The sequence below is a fragment of the Lepisosteus oculatus genome, chromosome 19, assembly GCF_040954835.1.
Source record: "Lepisosteus oculatus isolate fLepOcu1 chromosome 19, fLepOcu1.hap2, whole genome shotgun sequence".
NCBI lineage: Eukaryota > Metazoa > Chordata > Actinopteri > Semionotiformes > Lepisosteidae > Lepisosteus > Lepisosteus oculatus.
In genome coordinates this window covers 3,056,020-3,070,391 of record NC_090714.1, presented here as the reverse complement: position 1 = coordinate 3,070,391, position 14,372 = coordinate 3,056,020, and the positions used below count along the sequence as shown (strand labels likewise).

The following is a 14,372-nucleotide window of genomic DNA, read 5'->3' as shown; positions in this document are numbered from 1 at the left end:
CGGCCGGCGTGGTAGAGAACAGCCACTCCGACAAACTCACCCCGACAGCATGAGAGCTTCACCCGGGGATTAGATCTCAGACCGGGGATTAGGTCTCAGACTGCCGGGGAGGCTCGGGGCTCGACTTCAACTCACAAGACTCTCCGGGAGTCGATCTGCTCTCTGAACTTTAGAAGTGTCCGATGTTTCAGCCCGCGGAGCCACCAGGCCGGCCACGCAAAATACCGGCCATGTACATCTCTTATTCAGACTAAAGCCAAGTCACAGCCCCGAGACGAGGCGGTTCCCCTGTTTTCCCTCTCATCAAGCATTAATTTATTTTTTAAATGTCTGTAATGATTCTGAAGACAGCTTAAACAAAAACTACATGGACGATTAAATTGGTTTAAATGTTTTGTACTCTAGCTGGTGTCCGGGCAGAGTATCCCTTTAGTTCCTTAAGAACAGAAGGTGTCACGACATAGTATATTTATATTTCCATGGGCGTTTGACACGGTTCCACATAGAACTTTAAAGATTAAAGATTTGAAAATAAAAAGCCATGCATGTAACTAGAAAGTGAACTGGTGTATTCATTGAAAACAAAACAGTGACAAGGGTGTAAAAGTCAGTTTTGCAATAAATGGGGCATCACATCGCTTCTTATTATTACTATGAGAGACGCTATTATTTCATGAACTATAATAAGTGAAAGTTATGGTAGTCAAGTGCACAGTGCAGGTAATGAAAGTGTTGTTTAGGAATATCCGACAGCTGACGTGGAAGCAGAGTGTGACAGGTGTTCAGGAGATTTGTATTAACTCATAAGTGCAATCTCTAAGAGATGCAAATTCATTTTGATTACTTCAAAAAGGCATTAAAAATCTATATCGTGTTATACACTGTATACACAGGTTCGACAGTGAAAAGGGAACCACGGTCAGTGAGTGACGTACAGTACGGTAATCACAGTACAGTTAGCACAGGTGAGACTGACTGTCAAACACTAACAGAATAATTCTTACTGCTTGACCCAAAGCTAAAAGACGGGAATTCTGAAACTGTTTCTCGTGTAAGGGTGTCGCTAGCTTATAACCTTTTCCTGCTGATGATAGATGGGGTTGAATATAGTATTTTGAATTAAACTGTAAACAAATCGTAAATCCTTAATAAAATTTCAATAAGGTTATTTCTTCACCGGATTAGTTAAAAGTATGGAATAGGATTGACTCCAATTACTTGTGTCGGAAAGACTGAGGGATCCATGTCAACTCCAGGATCCAGTCCATGTTTTACACATTTCTAATTAATTAACAGTCCAGAGCCAGGTGTGATTAATCTTTATCCGCCTTCAATTAGTCTCCTTTAAAAATTGTTCTGGCAGCAGTAGTGCGTCTTCGTCCTTAAATAGCGGCTTTGTATGGACAGGAAAATAATTTCGGGATGTTTCGCTTTATTTGGGTAGCAGAGTGTCGGACAAGTTTTCTTTCTATTTGGATAGGAACAGTTCAAAATGAAAAGAGAAAAGGCTTCAGAATAATTAAAAGGCGACCATTAACTGGATTTCAGAAAAGGATTTTTGGCTTTCAAAAGAGACGTTGAACTCAAACTAAACCAACAACTTTCGTATCAAGAGGCGAAATGGAACGGATCGTTGTTGCTACTAATTAAAATGGCTACCTGTATCTTTCGTGCTTGCTCAGGTCTGTTAGTGGTGTTCCAGCAGGTGTCTTATTCCCTAGTTCCTCCTCTCCAGCTCCCCGGCCTTCCTGTCCTCTACAACAGCCTGGACGCCGAAACGCAGAGCTCCCGTGTGGCGTGAAACTGGACAGATGAGCGGTCAGTTCGAAGGTGAGAATCCAACCGGTCTGCACTCTGCTCTTGCTTTCGGGTTTAAAGAAAGAGCTTTGTGTTTGTAGTCGGAGAAATCCCAGATACTGACTTTTCTCAGTATGGCAACGCAGTAGATTGTGAAGAAGCCCACAGCTGCGCTCACTTAATCTGAGGGTGGGGGGAAATACCACAGGGAAATGGTCAGTACGGGTAAAACAGGGTTTCGCTCGGTTGAACACCTCCCTGCTAATAAATCTTTTATTTTCACCTCACCTCGCGGTCCCAGGTGCCCACCGTCTCTCCGGCCGGCTGTCCTGACTGGAGCGTTTCCTCTCCCGGGGCTGCAGACTGCGGACCGCCGGAGCGTCTGGATAACAGCCGCCCGGGTTACGACTGTACTGTTTTGCAATAAACTAGTGTCCTTGGATTGTTTCTTAAATCAATTTGCTTATTTCGGGGTTGGGTTCGGGTATTTTAGTGGTGTCGCTTCATGTAGAAAGAACGAGTCAACGTTTCCTTTGCCCGTGCACGCTGCTCAGAGTGCCTGTCAGTCATGAATTTAGGGTGCTTCATCTTTATCCACTGTAGTTGTTGCACAAGGTTTTTTTTTCTCCACCTTGCCAGTAAAACTCCACCTGTTGCTTGAATAGACTCAAAGCTATGCAGCCTGTGGACAAGCAATTGCTTGCTAACACAATCAACTTCCACTATTACCTTTGGTAAAATCTCCCATTTAACCATGCTTGAATTGCTTAATATCACAGCCCCCTCTAAGTGAATATTGCTCTTGCCCAGAGCTGATCTGGTAGAACAGCATTAATGCTAAAAAGAACTTTTAATGTGCATGCAGCAGAATCCAACTCAAAAGGTCTTCACACCAATCTTCATTTAACACCACTTCAGGGGCAAATAGAGATCAATTGTAAATCAACCTTCATGTCAATCCAGTTTTCCAAGAAATCTGGATCGTACCTACAACATGGACAAAGAAACTGGAGGTTTACTCGGGGGGGCAAATTTCATAAGGAAAACCATTCTTAGTTTACTTATAAAACTAGTTTACATTACCTTTTTTTCATTAAATAAAACAAACTGATTCTTTGAAATACAGGAGACAGAGATACAAGGTACAGTGTTTGCTACTCCAGGTGCAGAGCTATGTTACTGAAAACCGAGAATGTATCTAGTGATACAAACTTCACTGTTTTCCTAATAATTCAATCTTTTCATATACACATTTAAGAAACTGGGAATGTACATATTTTTTACTCCCCTGAAAGACAAAACCCTGCATCATAACTCCCTCTTAATGACATAAGAACCTGCTGTTCAGAATGACCTCTCATGCAGGTGAGGCTGCAGACTGTGTTGAGTGTCCAGGTGTCCTCGTGATCCCCCCCAGCTCAGGGACTCAGGGGAAAGGCCTGTGATCGTCAGCACTGTTGAGAGTTAAGAAATACAATCAGAAACCATCAACAAATATAAAAATTAGATTTCACTATGTAAAAAGGCTACATGGAACGACACCTGCTATGTAACCATTTAATGTCTGTTTCATAAATAGAAATTGGTCTTAAAAATCATTATAAGCCTAAATATCAGACTGCCCAATGTCCCTTGGTATTTTGCCAATAGTTACTGGCCTTCCCCATGCTAGTTTTACACTGCCCCAGAGTACCAATAACAAAAGAGCACCAAGAAAAAACAAGCTGCCAGACCAACACAACCCAATTAAAGTAGTCTAAAATAACAGCACAAGTGTCAGGGATGGATTTCTGCTAGGACAAAGTGGCCTTAAAGTCATACCATTCATGTCCATACGTTTTTATCTCCTCTAGAGCTGCATCAGGTAAGGCTGGACTTGACATGCTAAGTCCAGAAGCATGTAAAATAACCTGTTAGCAATACTGAGTTCCAGATAAAACTCCAAGAGTAGCACCTGTAGGACACAGGTACTTCAGGCATCTTTGTACTGGGGCTGTATGTAAATGTAAGGATGTAAATTCTTAGCTCAAATAACTGTGATAAAAACAAGCTGCCAGACAAACCAAAACTCCAAGACGATGAGTTGAAATGACCTGTCTGAGGCCTGTAGGACCCAGGAAAATTAAATTTCACTCCAGGAGTCTCTGTACTGGGGCTTTGGTATGGAAATGTGGGCCACAGGGAAGAGTGCCGCCTACTCAGACACTGACAGCCACCGTGCAAATAACAAAACACTCTTTTCATAAGATCTGAGGAAGTCGCTAAAGTAAAATAAACACAAATCAATCCCTTCAGTTACAGAAGACCTTAAGATCAGCTGTGCTGATGAAGTACTGCTCACCCCACAGGAGAACAGGACACTTCACCCACAGGAGAGCCCTTCCTCCAGCCTCAGGGGTGACCTGTCGCAGCTGCTCGCTCTCCACAGACCAGCTGGAGGAGTGAGAACAGGCAGAGAGCGAATTCAACAGGAGACTCCGGGAGGCCAGACTGTTGCTGAGAAAATAGGAAAGTGAAAGTCATGTCAGGCTTTCTATTCAAAATCAAAAAGCTAGACTTCAGATTGAAACACGTTGCTCTTAGGTAGGAAATATTCCATGTAAACTAAATGACAGTGTGATGCCGTGGGGGTTTCAGTCATCTGTCGGGTCGATCAGAACCAGACCAGAACACACCTTAGGCAAAAAACAAGTTTACCTTGATAAAATAAAACTTTTCTTGTCCTCTTTCAGTCTCTTCTAAAAAGTATCATAAATTGAATGAATGAATAACTTTCATTGTCCCTAAGGGAATTTGAGCTCATTAACATATAACATACAGTATATGACACTAACACAACATAGCAACAACAGTGCAATACCATGATACAAAGCAACATTTATAACATTGCTCTGTCAGAGCTCAACTGAGTATCATACAATTAAGAACAGGCAATTAGCTAGTGAAGTGTTTAAAACAATAACAGTAATGAGATCCCTACCTCCAAACAATGTTTTTTGTTGTTCAACAATTGAATGCTTTTAGGTATAAAGGGAGTACATGTTCTCTCAATCTTTATACAGTGAATCTGGTACCCCCCCCCCAGAGGGTAGGAGAGTCTATTCTAAAAAGAGTGGATGAGCAGGGTCATCTAAGATTTAATAATATGTTGTTCTATCAGACATGTTATTGAGTCCAAGGATGTCCTGGTAATCTTGCCATCAGTCCTGATCACTTTATTCAACTTCTTTTTCTTCTGCAAGGACAAGACACCTCCCCACCTCTGAATACAAAAGGGTAGCATGCTCTGAATAAAACTCTTATAAATAAAAGTGTCATCATTGTGCTTTCGACATTAAAACTCCTTAACTTCCTTAAAAAACACAACCTTTGTTGCGCCTTCAAATACCTTGCCTCTGTATCGATGGTCCAAGTGAATTTACACTCAATAATAGTGCCAAGGCATTTATTTTCGTTTACTCTTTCAATATCTTTTCCTTTCACAGTTCAAAAGAATAGAACATTTGTTTCTGAATTCAATTTTCATTTCCTTTGTTTTGAGTTTAAAAACAGTGAATTATCCTGATACCAATTATAAAAATGATTTCTCTCCTGTCTGGTATTGTATGTGTCATCATTCAAATGTCCAATCAAGGTGACATCATCCACAAAGTTGATAATCAAACAGCTGTCATAATGGTTTACACAATCGCTAGTGTAAAGTGTGGAAAACAGTGGGGACAGAACTAGTGTACAATGCACATAGCCTTTGAATATAATTATGGATAATTTCTGAGGCAGTTTTAAATTGGACATCGGGAGAATATGCATACAATAAACCAAACATCACGTTTACTGTCCATGAATAAGCATTTTACAAGAACATTCACGTTCAACCAGTGAAGCTGGTGGACAGAGTGATACTTAGAGAATCTAGTTCATGTCCAGACACTGCTGGAGAAGGACAGGTGCACATGTGATACTGACAGACACAAGAATACACGAGGGAAGAGATGTTATTTTACAAAGCGCTTTACATTTGACAGGGTGTTTTGTGCAAAAGAGCCTGGACTGTAAAACACAGGCTGTGTGCCGGCAGAGCACAGATACTCCTACCCGCATTGTGGCAGCTTTGTCCTCCAATGAACTCAGTGTGCAGGATCTCTCTTTCCCAGAAGAAGATGTCTTCAGGTCTGAAATAAAACACAATGCACACACTCTCGATTAAAACTGGAGATAGTCCTCTCATTAGAAAATGAACACTAATGAGTTTCAGTTCTCTGATTAGAGAGAAGACTGTCACAGATATGGGGATTAGGAATCTCTCATCTTATATGAATGCTCTTGGTGCAACTCTTGTCCAGGTCAAGCTATGCTCAAACATCCTGATATGGGGGAGTCTGGCTTTACTTCATTTTGTGTATTATGTTTGTGAGGTGGCTGCATCATCCCTACAGAAAGTCTACTGGACTGTTCCAATTGAAAATAATCTGCATGAAAGTGAAAGCCTGCTTCAAGTGTAGGTAATAGCTGACAACATTAAATTATTTCTTGTCAATAACGGCACTAGGGTACAAATGCAATTTTATTACTTTTAAACATTTGTGGCTTTGAAATGACAGAGTTTTTACTTAGTTTTCACTGCATTTACTTGATTTGTAGTTAATCATTAACAATTGTCTCCTGCTTCAGGAAACTGACTGAGTCCTACACTGTTAAAATTATGTGCTAAAACCAGAACCAACGAGTTTGCACAAAAACAACGTCCAGAGCAGTTGGAATAAACACCATACAAGATACATATGAGAAACATTTATAAATATCTACATGCCAATATACACAGCATTTTTTAAACGTGGATTCTGCTGTCTAACATGATACCTGTTACAAGCTCTGCTCTTACTCGTTTGTGGTCATTATAATACAAAGGGTATTCCCGAAGACGTAAAAATGATTCAGAGGTTAGAAGGTTGTCTTCTATTTAAATTAAACAAAATGTGTTTTTTGTAATCCTACCAGTTCTGTACTTTTAGAAACTTCAAACATATACTATTTCATAGAGGTGTGCATGAAGATTATCATCTAGCGTCACTGGCTACCTAGAAAATGATATGATTGGCTGCTCAGATCCTTATGTCTGACCAATTGGAATTGAACAGACGCCTCCTCTTATTGACCAATAGAAACAGCTCTTTAGTATATGAACAACTGACCAATAGGGAACACAGGTACTCCTGTCCCCCCACCGCAGCTGAGCTTTGTCCAATAGAAACTCCTCACCTCTTCAGTCAGTTAGCAGATCTGGAAAAAATAAACTGGCATGACCTCATATTAAGCCACTCTGAACCCACTCAGGACTGATACAGAGCCTCCAAATCTAAGCTGTTATTGCAAGTGGTGTGTAGGGTGGGAGAGACCTGTAGGTAGTGCTCTTCCATCTTACCCCTTGCAGTAAGATGTTCAATCCTTAGATGATATGTTTAAGCAAGGAACATAAAGATTAAAGTGTAGGGGTGTTAACCCTGGAGTCCTGCCTTTATTCTAGTCTATATGAACAACCTAGGCGTCTTAATGTTTCCCAATTAATTAATTTAATTTCTCATTTCTGTATGTGTTGGTGTCTAACTAGGTACTGCTATATTTCCATGACAGATAAAGTGAATCCCTCCCAATATGTAAAGAACTATCTACACAAAGGACATAGTCTTGTACTTCAGTTTTGTGCAGTAATACATTGACTACAATGGGCTACAAACCTTCAACCCATGAAGATGAGGCTATTCGGTCCTGAAATGTTAACCAGCTCTGGTCTCTCAGTCTACATATTTTTGCATATGTGACACTAATGCAAGCTTTGTGAAATCCCCTGCATTCTGCATTAATGTTAAGTTACCAAATAATTACATGCCTGCCCCCAGCTCCCCTCCACACAGGCATATGTGAAGCAGTTAAACAAAATAGCTAAAGAAGAAGGGTAATTTTGCCATTTACCGGACTGCAAATAAATCTAATACAGTACTGAAATAGATGTTCCCCATCACTACACTTTTCAGACACTATCTGCTCTAGGTTAATCCAAGCCTCTCTCAAGCCCGCTTTTGGGGAGCCTGAGCTCAGCAGGTTCTATATGTGATAATTATTAAATAATATTTTAAGGACCTCTAGGTGAAGTTAACAAGTTGCAACAAAAACTAGAAGACCCTTCAAGGTAAGGAGCTCCTATCAGTCAGTGATCAAATTACTTAACAGCCGAATACATCTGCCGAGTGCTCTTAGGTAAACGGGGTGACTTGTATAACACAACTCAATCAGTGTTTTTCAGGATAAAGTATGGAGATGCCTGCTCTAGTCTTGTGCAGAAAAGACATTTTCAAAGGGTTAAAGGTTTCTGGACAGGTTTATGGTGGGATTGCAGGGCAGGGTCCTTACACAATTCAGAAATGGCAGTTAAGGTACTCCACACCTTTGAGAAGGAAACAGTCCTGCAGCAGCTGCAGAAAGCTGCCACACCTCAGGTGGGAAGAGGCCAAATCCCAGCTTGGCACCTTGGTCACTGTGCTGTAGCATCACTGACCAGCCTGTGCTCCATTGGTCCTGTCAATACTAGTGTTCTTCTGCAGTTGCAAGGCTGGGGCTATTTAATCTGTGCATTACAGGCGTGACAACAGCAGAACTGAAGCTCATTGATTAGTGCAAGGTGTGACTTCTCTATTAAGACTGAACAGTTTATTCCCCCAACTTTCCCTAATTATACATTTTATGATATAGACATTTTCCTCCAGGTGGCATTGTCACCCAAGAAAAGCTTTCCCTGAAGGTAGGGTTATCAATTACTGTTCTCCCACTGATATTCAGGTCAAAAAGCATCTGAGATTATAGTGTCGTAGTACCACTGCAGGGGACAGTACATAGAGGTCAATGGCTGCAAACAAAGAAAAACTTCCAGTGACACCTTCACTTTATTGCCCAGTCACAATACAGTTGTTACAAGATCAGTCAAGGACATGACAGGAGATCAGAGGATGACCATACACACCAAATAGCTTTGTTTACATTACAGATGCAATGTGGAGGATATCCCATTCCTGTGGAGAGATTCATTCTTCCCATGTGATCAACAGAGCTCCAGGCAGGGGAGAAAAAAAAGAGCGCATCACAGATCACCCCCAGGTAAGGTACTGCTGTAAGGAAGCTCACTTTAGCTCAAAAGAAATGGATTGTTAGACTGATGCTTTTATCCACAGTACCTTCAATTGCTACCCATTTCAACAGCCGAGCTAAGTACAGCAGTGCCCTACCTGGATTTCAGTGTAGGTATCTCTCCTCACTGGCTGTACAGCAGGGTCAAGCTGGGTTTCTGGATTCAAGATAGGAAAACAGTGGGCTCCTCCTGGTATACAGCTTTCCTCAAGAGCCTCCAAGCCTAGTTAGTCCCTTGAAATGGGGTTCTTGTGACAAAGATTAGATTCCACAACAGCATGCTGCCAAGACATACTGTACAAGATAGATCAATGCAAGTCATTGTACATACCCCTTTTTGAAAAATAAGCTTCTAGATTTTGCAGACGTGAACTCCGTTCTCGTCCAGTTGATGAGCTCTATGAGGACTTCCAAGATCCAAGCATCAGGAGCTGCAGAACTGAAGACAAAAGAAATGGGATAAAGTTAACAAGATATCAGATGTGCAGAATCAATTCTCTTAATGTGCTGAAGTCTATTCACTTTTTATATAAGCTGGCTAATTTCAAATTTCAAATAGAATTCAAGAAACCAATAGCAGCTTCAAGAGAAATCACCGATACATCCCAGTGCCACTACTTACAATATTTAGAATATACGTTCAGCCACAAAGAAATTCAATGCTATTTGTAAATGTAAGTATAACGTGTATCATCTTCGACTTAACTCCTTGCTTTGAAAACCATCGTTAAACTGTTAGTAGTATCCATTTTTACCCAATGCTTTCAACCGATGAATACAAACCACAAAAATGACCAGCGCCTTAGAGTTTCCTATTTTTATTGAACAAAAGAACAACAAAACGAAGTTATATAGTTAGTATAAACCCGTTCGGGTGTTAAAATGCAGTGGAATATCGAGTTACTCAAATATAAATAGTACGCTGGAAGACAGGAATAGAACTTACCCAGGAAAAAAAAAACATTGTTCATAACTGGAGGCCTGTTCATTTTCTCACCTGTATGTATTTAAAAAAAACAAACGTACGAATTAGTAAATTTGATCTTTACAATACTTTATCATTTCGGAGCAGAAAGCGTTATTATAGCTCGAATCCAAAAAGGAGAGTTTACACACCTACTGACTGTGTTTGAAGGTAAATTGTAGCCTTATTTCGTTAAAAGAAACAGACCTAGAGAAACCATATCTTTAAAAAAAACCTACTTACATGACAGATAGTATAAGAACACTTAATGCAGACTTTTAAATTTCTGCCATTTCCCTCACGTGATCAAAAAAGTACGCTCAAACGGACAGAACATTCATTTCGGATTAAACACAAATTAAGCCGAAAGAAATGCAATTAACAGAAATAGCAACGACAAAACATTTTTGTCTAGCTTTCCTCAAAGTGAAATTTGATTTTTGTGCATTTAAAATAAAATTCGAAATAAAACGCAAAACCGCACCTAACGCCGCCGCCATCTTGCCGGACGCACCTGTGGTCACTCTGGAGAGGGGCTCGGCTCGTGAATGACAGCTGTGGACTCTTATACAGGTTCCCCCTGTTTGCTCGCTTTTCAAGCATTAGGATTACCAAGGCGCATCTGTTATGCGCTTTTCTGCGACTGGACATGACTTGTTTATCTTTTCAAATGACAGTGCAAAATAAAGAATCAAAATTTGCAGTAGAGTTGGGGGAGCCTGCATGTCGTGTGTCAGAAAAATAAAGTATTTTGAGTTCAACTGAATTGACAACAAATCATAAACGTTCAAATAAAGTTTCAATAAGGTAACTTTATCAATACTTCAATACAAAGAAGTATTTTTACCCTCGCATCCAGGAATAGAGTGCTTGAACTTTCCAGAGGGTTGGTTACTAGCAGTCTTGGTCACGAGACGGAAGGCGCTATATCTTGGGAACGAAAAGCAGGACAAACGCAAGCGGTGCGTTTCAACGTTTGTGCCGTTTGCAGGGGGACCAACTTCACGGAATTCATGTAGCTTGAGAATCTTTGGTTCTTTCTGTTTTCTGGCGTCTTTTTAGGGAGCTATAAATAGGGCTGGGATTGAGCCAGGGAAGTATAGGTCTGGGGTTTCAAATGAAAAGTTATTTTGCCAGCTAAATGTAAAACTAACGTGCAAGTACCCTCCTGCCCCAGGCTGTCAACATCACCTGGATGACGTGGTTTTCTGGAGGGAGGCCTTCTTAGAAGGATTAACATTGCAGGGGCTCATTTCAGGGATATCTTGGGTGAAAATGGGGGTCACAGTGATGCAGTGTCCCAGCTGCGCCCTTCATCACCGGTGCTGCCTGCTGCTATAACGGATCTGCTTGCCGGTTTAGGCTTCTCTCCAGGCCTGGGTTTTCAAGACCACCCCAGGGTTTTTTTTTGCTCTAGCTTAATCCTGCATTGCAGCCCAATTTTTCAGTTCTTAAAATGTCAGATAAGATTTTCGTTATGAGCCAATCGTTTTCGGTAATGGGTACAAACCCTGTGCTAGTGTGTGAGTTTCTGGACCGGGCTCCTTCAAATGTCCCGGAAACAGAACCTTACGCAGAATTAAAACCATCAACTCGCTGATGATGTGTGCTGCCTACTTGTGTCTGTTCATCAGCTGATGACCTATTTAGAGCTGCTTAGACAGAAATATGGGGGCAGACTGCACTGCGTTCTGTGATCTCATGCTGTTGTAAATATTACACTTTCATAAGGTATCTTTCAACAACATGGAGCTGAGTGCAGGAAAATGTTTAATGCAACAAGCAGATCAGTTACAGGTACTAATGAGCCCTGGTGATGAAGGGCCCAGTTTGATCAAAAACCAGCAGAGCAACTGGTGTAAAATAAATGATGCAACATTAAAATGCTGTATTCAGTCTGAAAATGGCTGGAGAATGCAATATTTCACTGTAGCTTCTTTTCAGTGATTTATGTCAAAATTTCCAACCCGATTATCGTTTCTGTAGGGCAGCACAGTAGTTCTGTAGTTGGCGTTACTGTCTTGCAGTGCTGGGGCCCTGGGTTGAGTTCTTGAGGTGTGTCTGTGTGGAGTCTGCATGCTCCCCCTGTGTTTGCATGGGTCTCCTCTGGTGCTCCAGTTTAGGTTATAGGTTAACCAGTGTGTATGTCTGTATCTTGCCCGAGATGGACTGGTGTCCTGTCCAGGATGCACTCTGTTGCTTGCTGGGATAGGCTCTGGCTCCCCCACGACCCTGAACTGGAAAAAGTGGTAAAAAAATCTGTAATGTCTACTGGAACCAACAGAAATAATTTATGGAACTAGTTCCATACCCACTGCTATGGAAACCCATGGCCACCAGATGGTGCGTTTGAGCTTCTGTGGCTGTTCTTGACTCCTTAAAGCTTTACCTTATCCTCTCCTGCACATGACAGCAGCAAAACAAGATGTTGTTTATTACACAGTTACACAGGGAGTCATGGGAACTGCTCAAATTAAATCGAAAACAGTCCTAATTTATAGGGATCGGCCCACGCACTTGGGCATCTGGTCTCTCTTTTTCCATCTCTGTCTCCATTATATAACTCGTTACTTCTGCTGTGTGTTCCACTGAGTGGAGCACTGGCAACACTGAATAGACTGTACTCATTGAAGCGAACTGCGTGACCCAGAAGTGCTCTTCATTGTGATAAATAGCTCAATAGCCGCAGCCCAGGCCAGCTCTTTCTTGAGGACCTGATCGTTTTATGTGCCCACTTTTCCACAGTGACCGAATGCAGCTCTACAGTCTCGGCATGAATCTCAATGGGGTTTTTTGAAAGGCGACAGGCAGCGAGACGGACAGCTTTCCCCGCGCACTGAACACCACCTCCTTCCAAAGACGCTCCTTTCTTTCGCCGCAGCGATCAGGACGCACGCTGAGCTGAACTGAACGCTGGCAACGAGGGGAGACTGCGGCTGCTGGCGTTCCAGAAGGACGGCGCTCTGTTTGGTACATACTGACCTGTTACAATCTAGATAGAGACGGCGACTGCCCCCATAATCGCCTAAAACAACAAACCTAGCCGTGTGTCATTGCTCATAAAGTACATATCTCTTTAGCACCCTGTTAATGAGTCCAATCCTGGTCTTGGGGCAATTTCCCCCGATTTAACAATTTCATTCCCAAACTTTTCGGTGGTGATGCTAAATGAGACAATTGTGGGAGGCACAGTGGCGCAGAGGTCAGCATTGCTGCCTTGCACCTGGGGTCAATCCTGGGCCACTTTCCCTGTGGAGTTTGTATGCTCTCCCTGCGTTCATGTGGGTTTCCTCTGGGTGCTCCTGTTTCCTCCCCCAATCTGAAAGCATTTTGCCAAGTTAACTGGTGTCTGGCAAAATGGGGCCTGGTGTGTCCTTGTTTGTATCTGTGTGTTCTGCGATGTTCTCGCGTCCTGCCCGGTGTGTATCCTGCCTCATGCCCACTGCTTACCAGGACAGATCCCAGTTCCCCCCATGACCCTGAATTGGCCAATGCGGTTAGAAAATGAATCGTGGGCATTCTGTGACCAAATCATCCCCACCAAACGTAATGGTTACTTTCTCCTGTGTCTCAGTGAAAAGAGCTCTTTGCCTACAGGCATCCCCAATCGAACCACCAAGTTGCTGGGCTGGGGCCTTTTCAGGTTTTCATTTCTACTCAATTTTGGGAGATCTGTTAAACAACAGTTAAAAGCAAACACTCTTTATTATTATTATGCATGATTAAGTTATTAAAGGTTTAAATATTTAACTTTTGTTCACCCAGACTTATTATTTTGTGTTTTTCACAGATGTATTTGCTATTACAAGGACTTAAATTTAACACAAATAAAAAAAAATAACACACGTAAAAAAAATAAAGTATTCGGCCTCTTTTACTACGCATGCTGTCCTGAAATAAATGTTTTTATTTTGTAATTAATGTATCAGAAATACACACGGTATTTACACATCAAAAGAAAAAGCACAAAATCCGGGTTTACGTTAACACTTAATTCTCTGTAACGCCCCGATGCCTTGTTCACCAGTATAACAAGCAGGTTTTCCGACATTCTGAAGTAGTGGCTGACTTTACTCTAAAATGCACAGAAACAGGCCTCTGCAAGAGTAAAGTACGCATATGTACTGTATATAAAGAGTATCCCATCCATCCATTTTCTAACCACTTCCAGGTCATGGTCGAGGGGGAACTGAAGCAATGGGCACAAGGCAGGATGCACCGTAGAGGGGACCATCACAGGGCACACACAGTCACACACACAAACACATACCAGGGCCATTTTTGCCATACGTCAGTTAACCTACCAGTATGTAGCATACGAACCCCACTCAGATAGCACCCCAGGAACTGAACCCAGGGCCCCAGCTCTGTGAAGCAGTAATGTTAAACACTGCACCACCGTGCTGCGTGTAAACAGTATTCATGAAATCCT

At 41.8% G+C, this 14,372-nt stretch overlaps 1 long non-coding RNA gene across 1 annotated transcript; it reads right to left on the bottom strand.

The window, feature by feature from the left end:
• Positions 1-2,622: 2,622 nt before the first annotated feature.
• On the bottom strand, positions 2,623-12,221 carry LOC138224279 (uncharacterized). Its single transcript, XR_011182702.1, has 8 exons — positions 10,425-12,221; positions 9,923-9,973; positions 9,075-9,415; positions 6,990-7,077; positions 5,893-5,969; positions 4,139-4,293; positions 3,152-3,251; positions 2,623-2,784 (listed from the first exon to the last, which is right to left on the bottom strand). It is a non-coding gene; the product is annotated as an uncharacterized lncRNA (long non-coding RNA).
• Between the last annotated feature and the right edge of the window lie 2,151 nt (positions 12,222-14,372).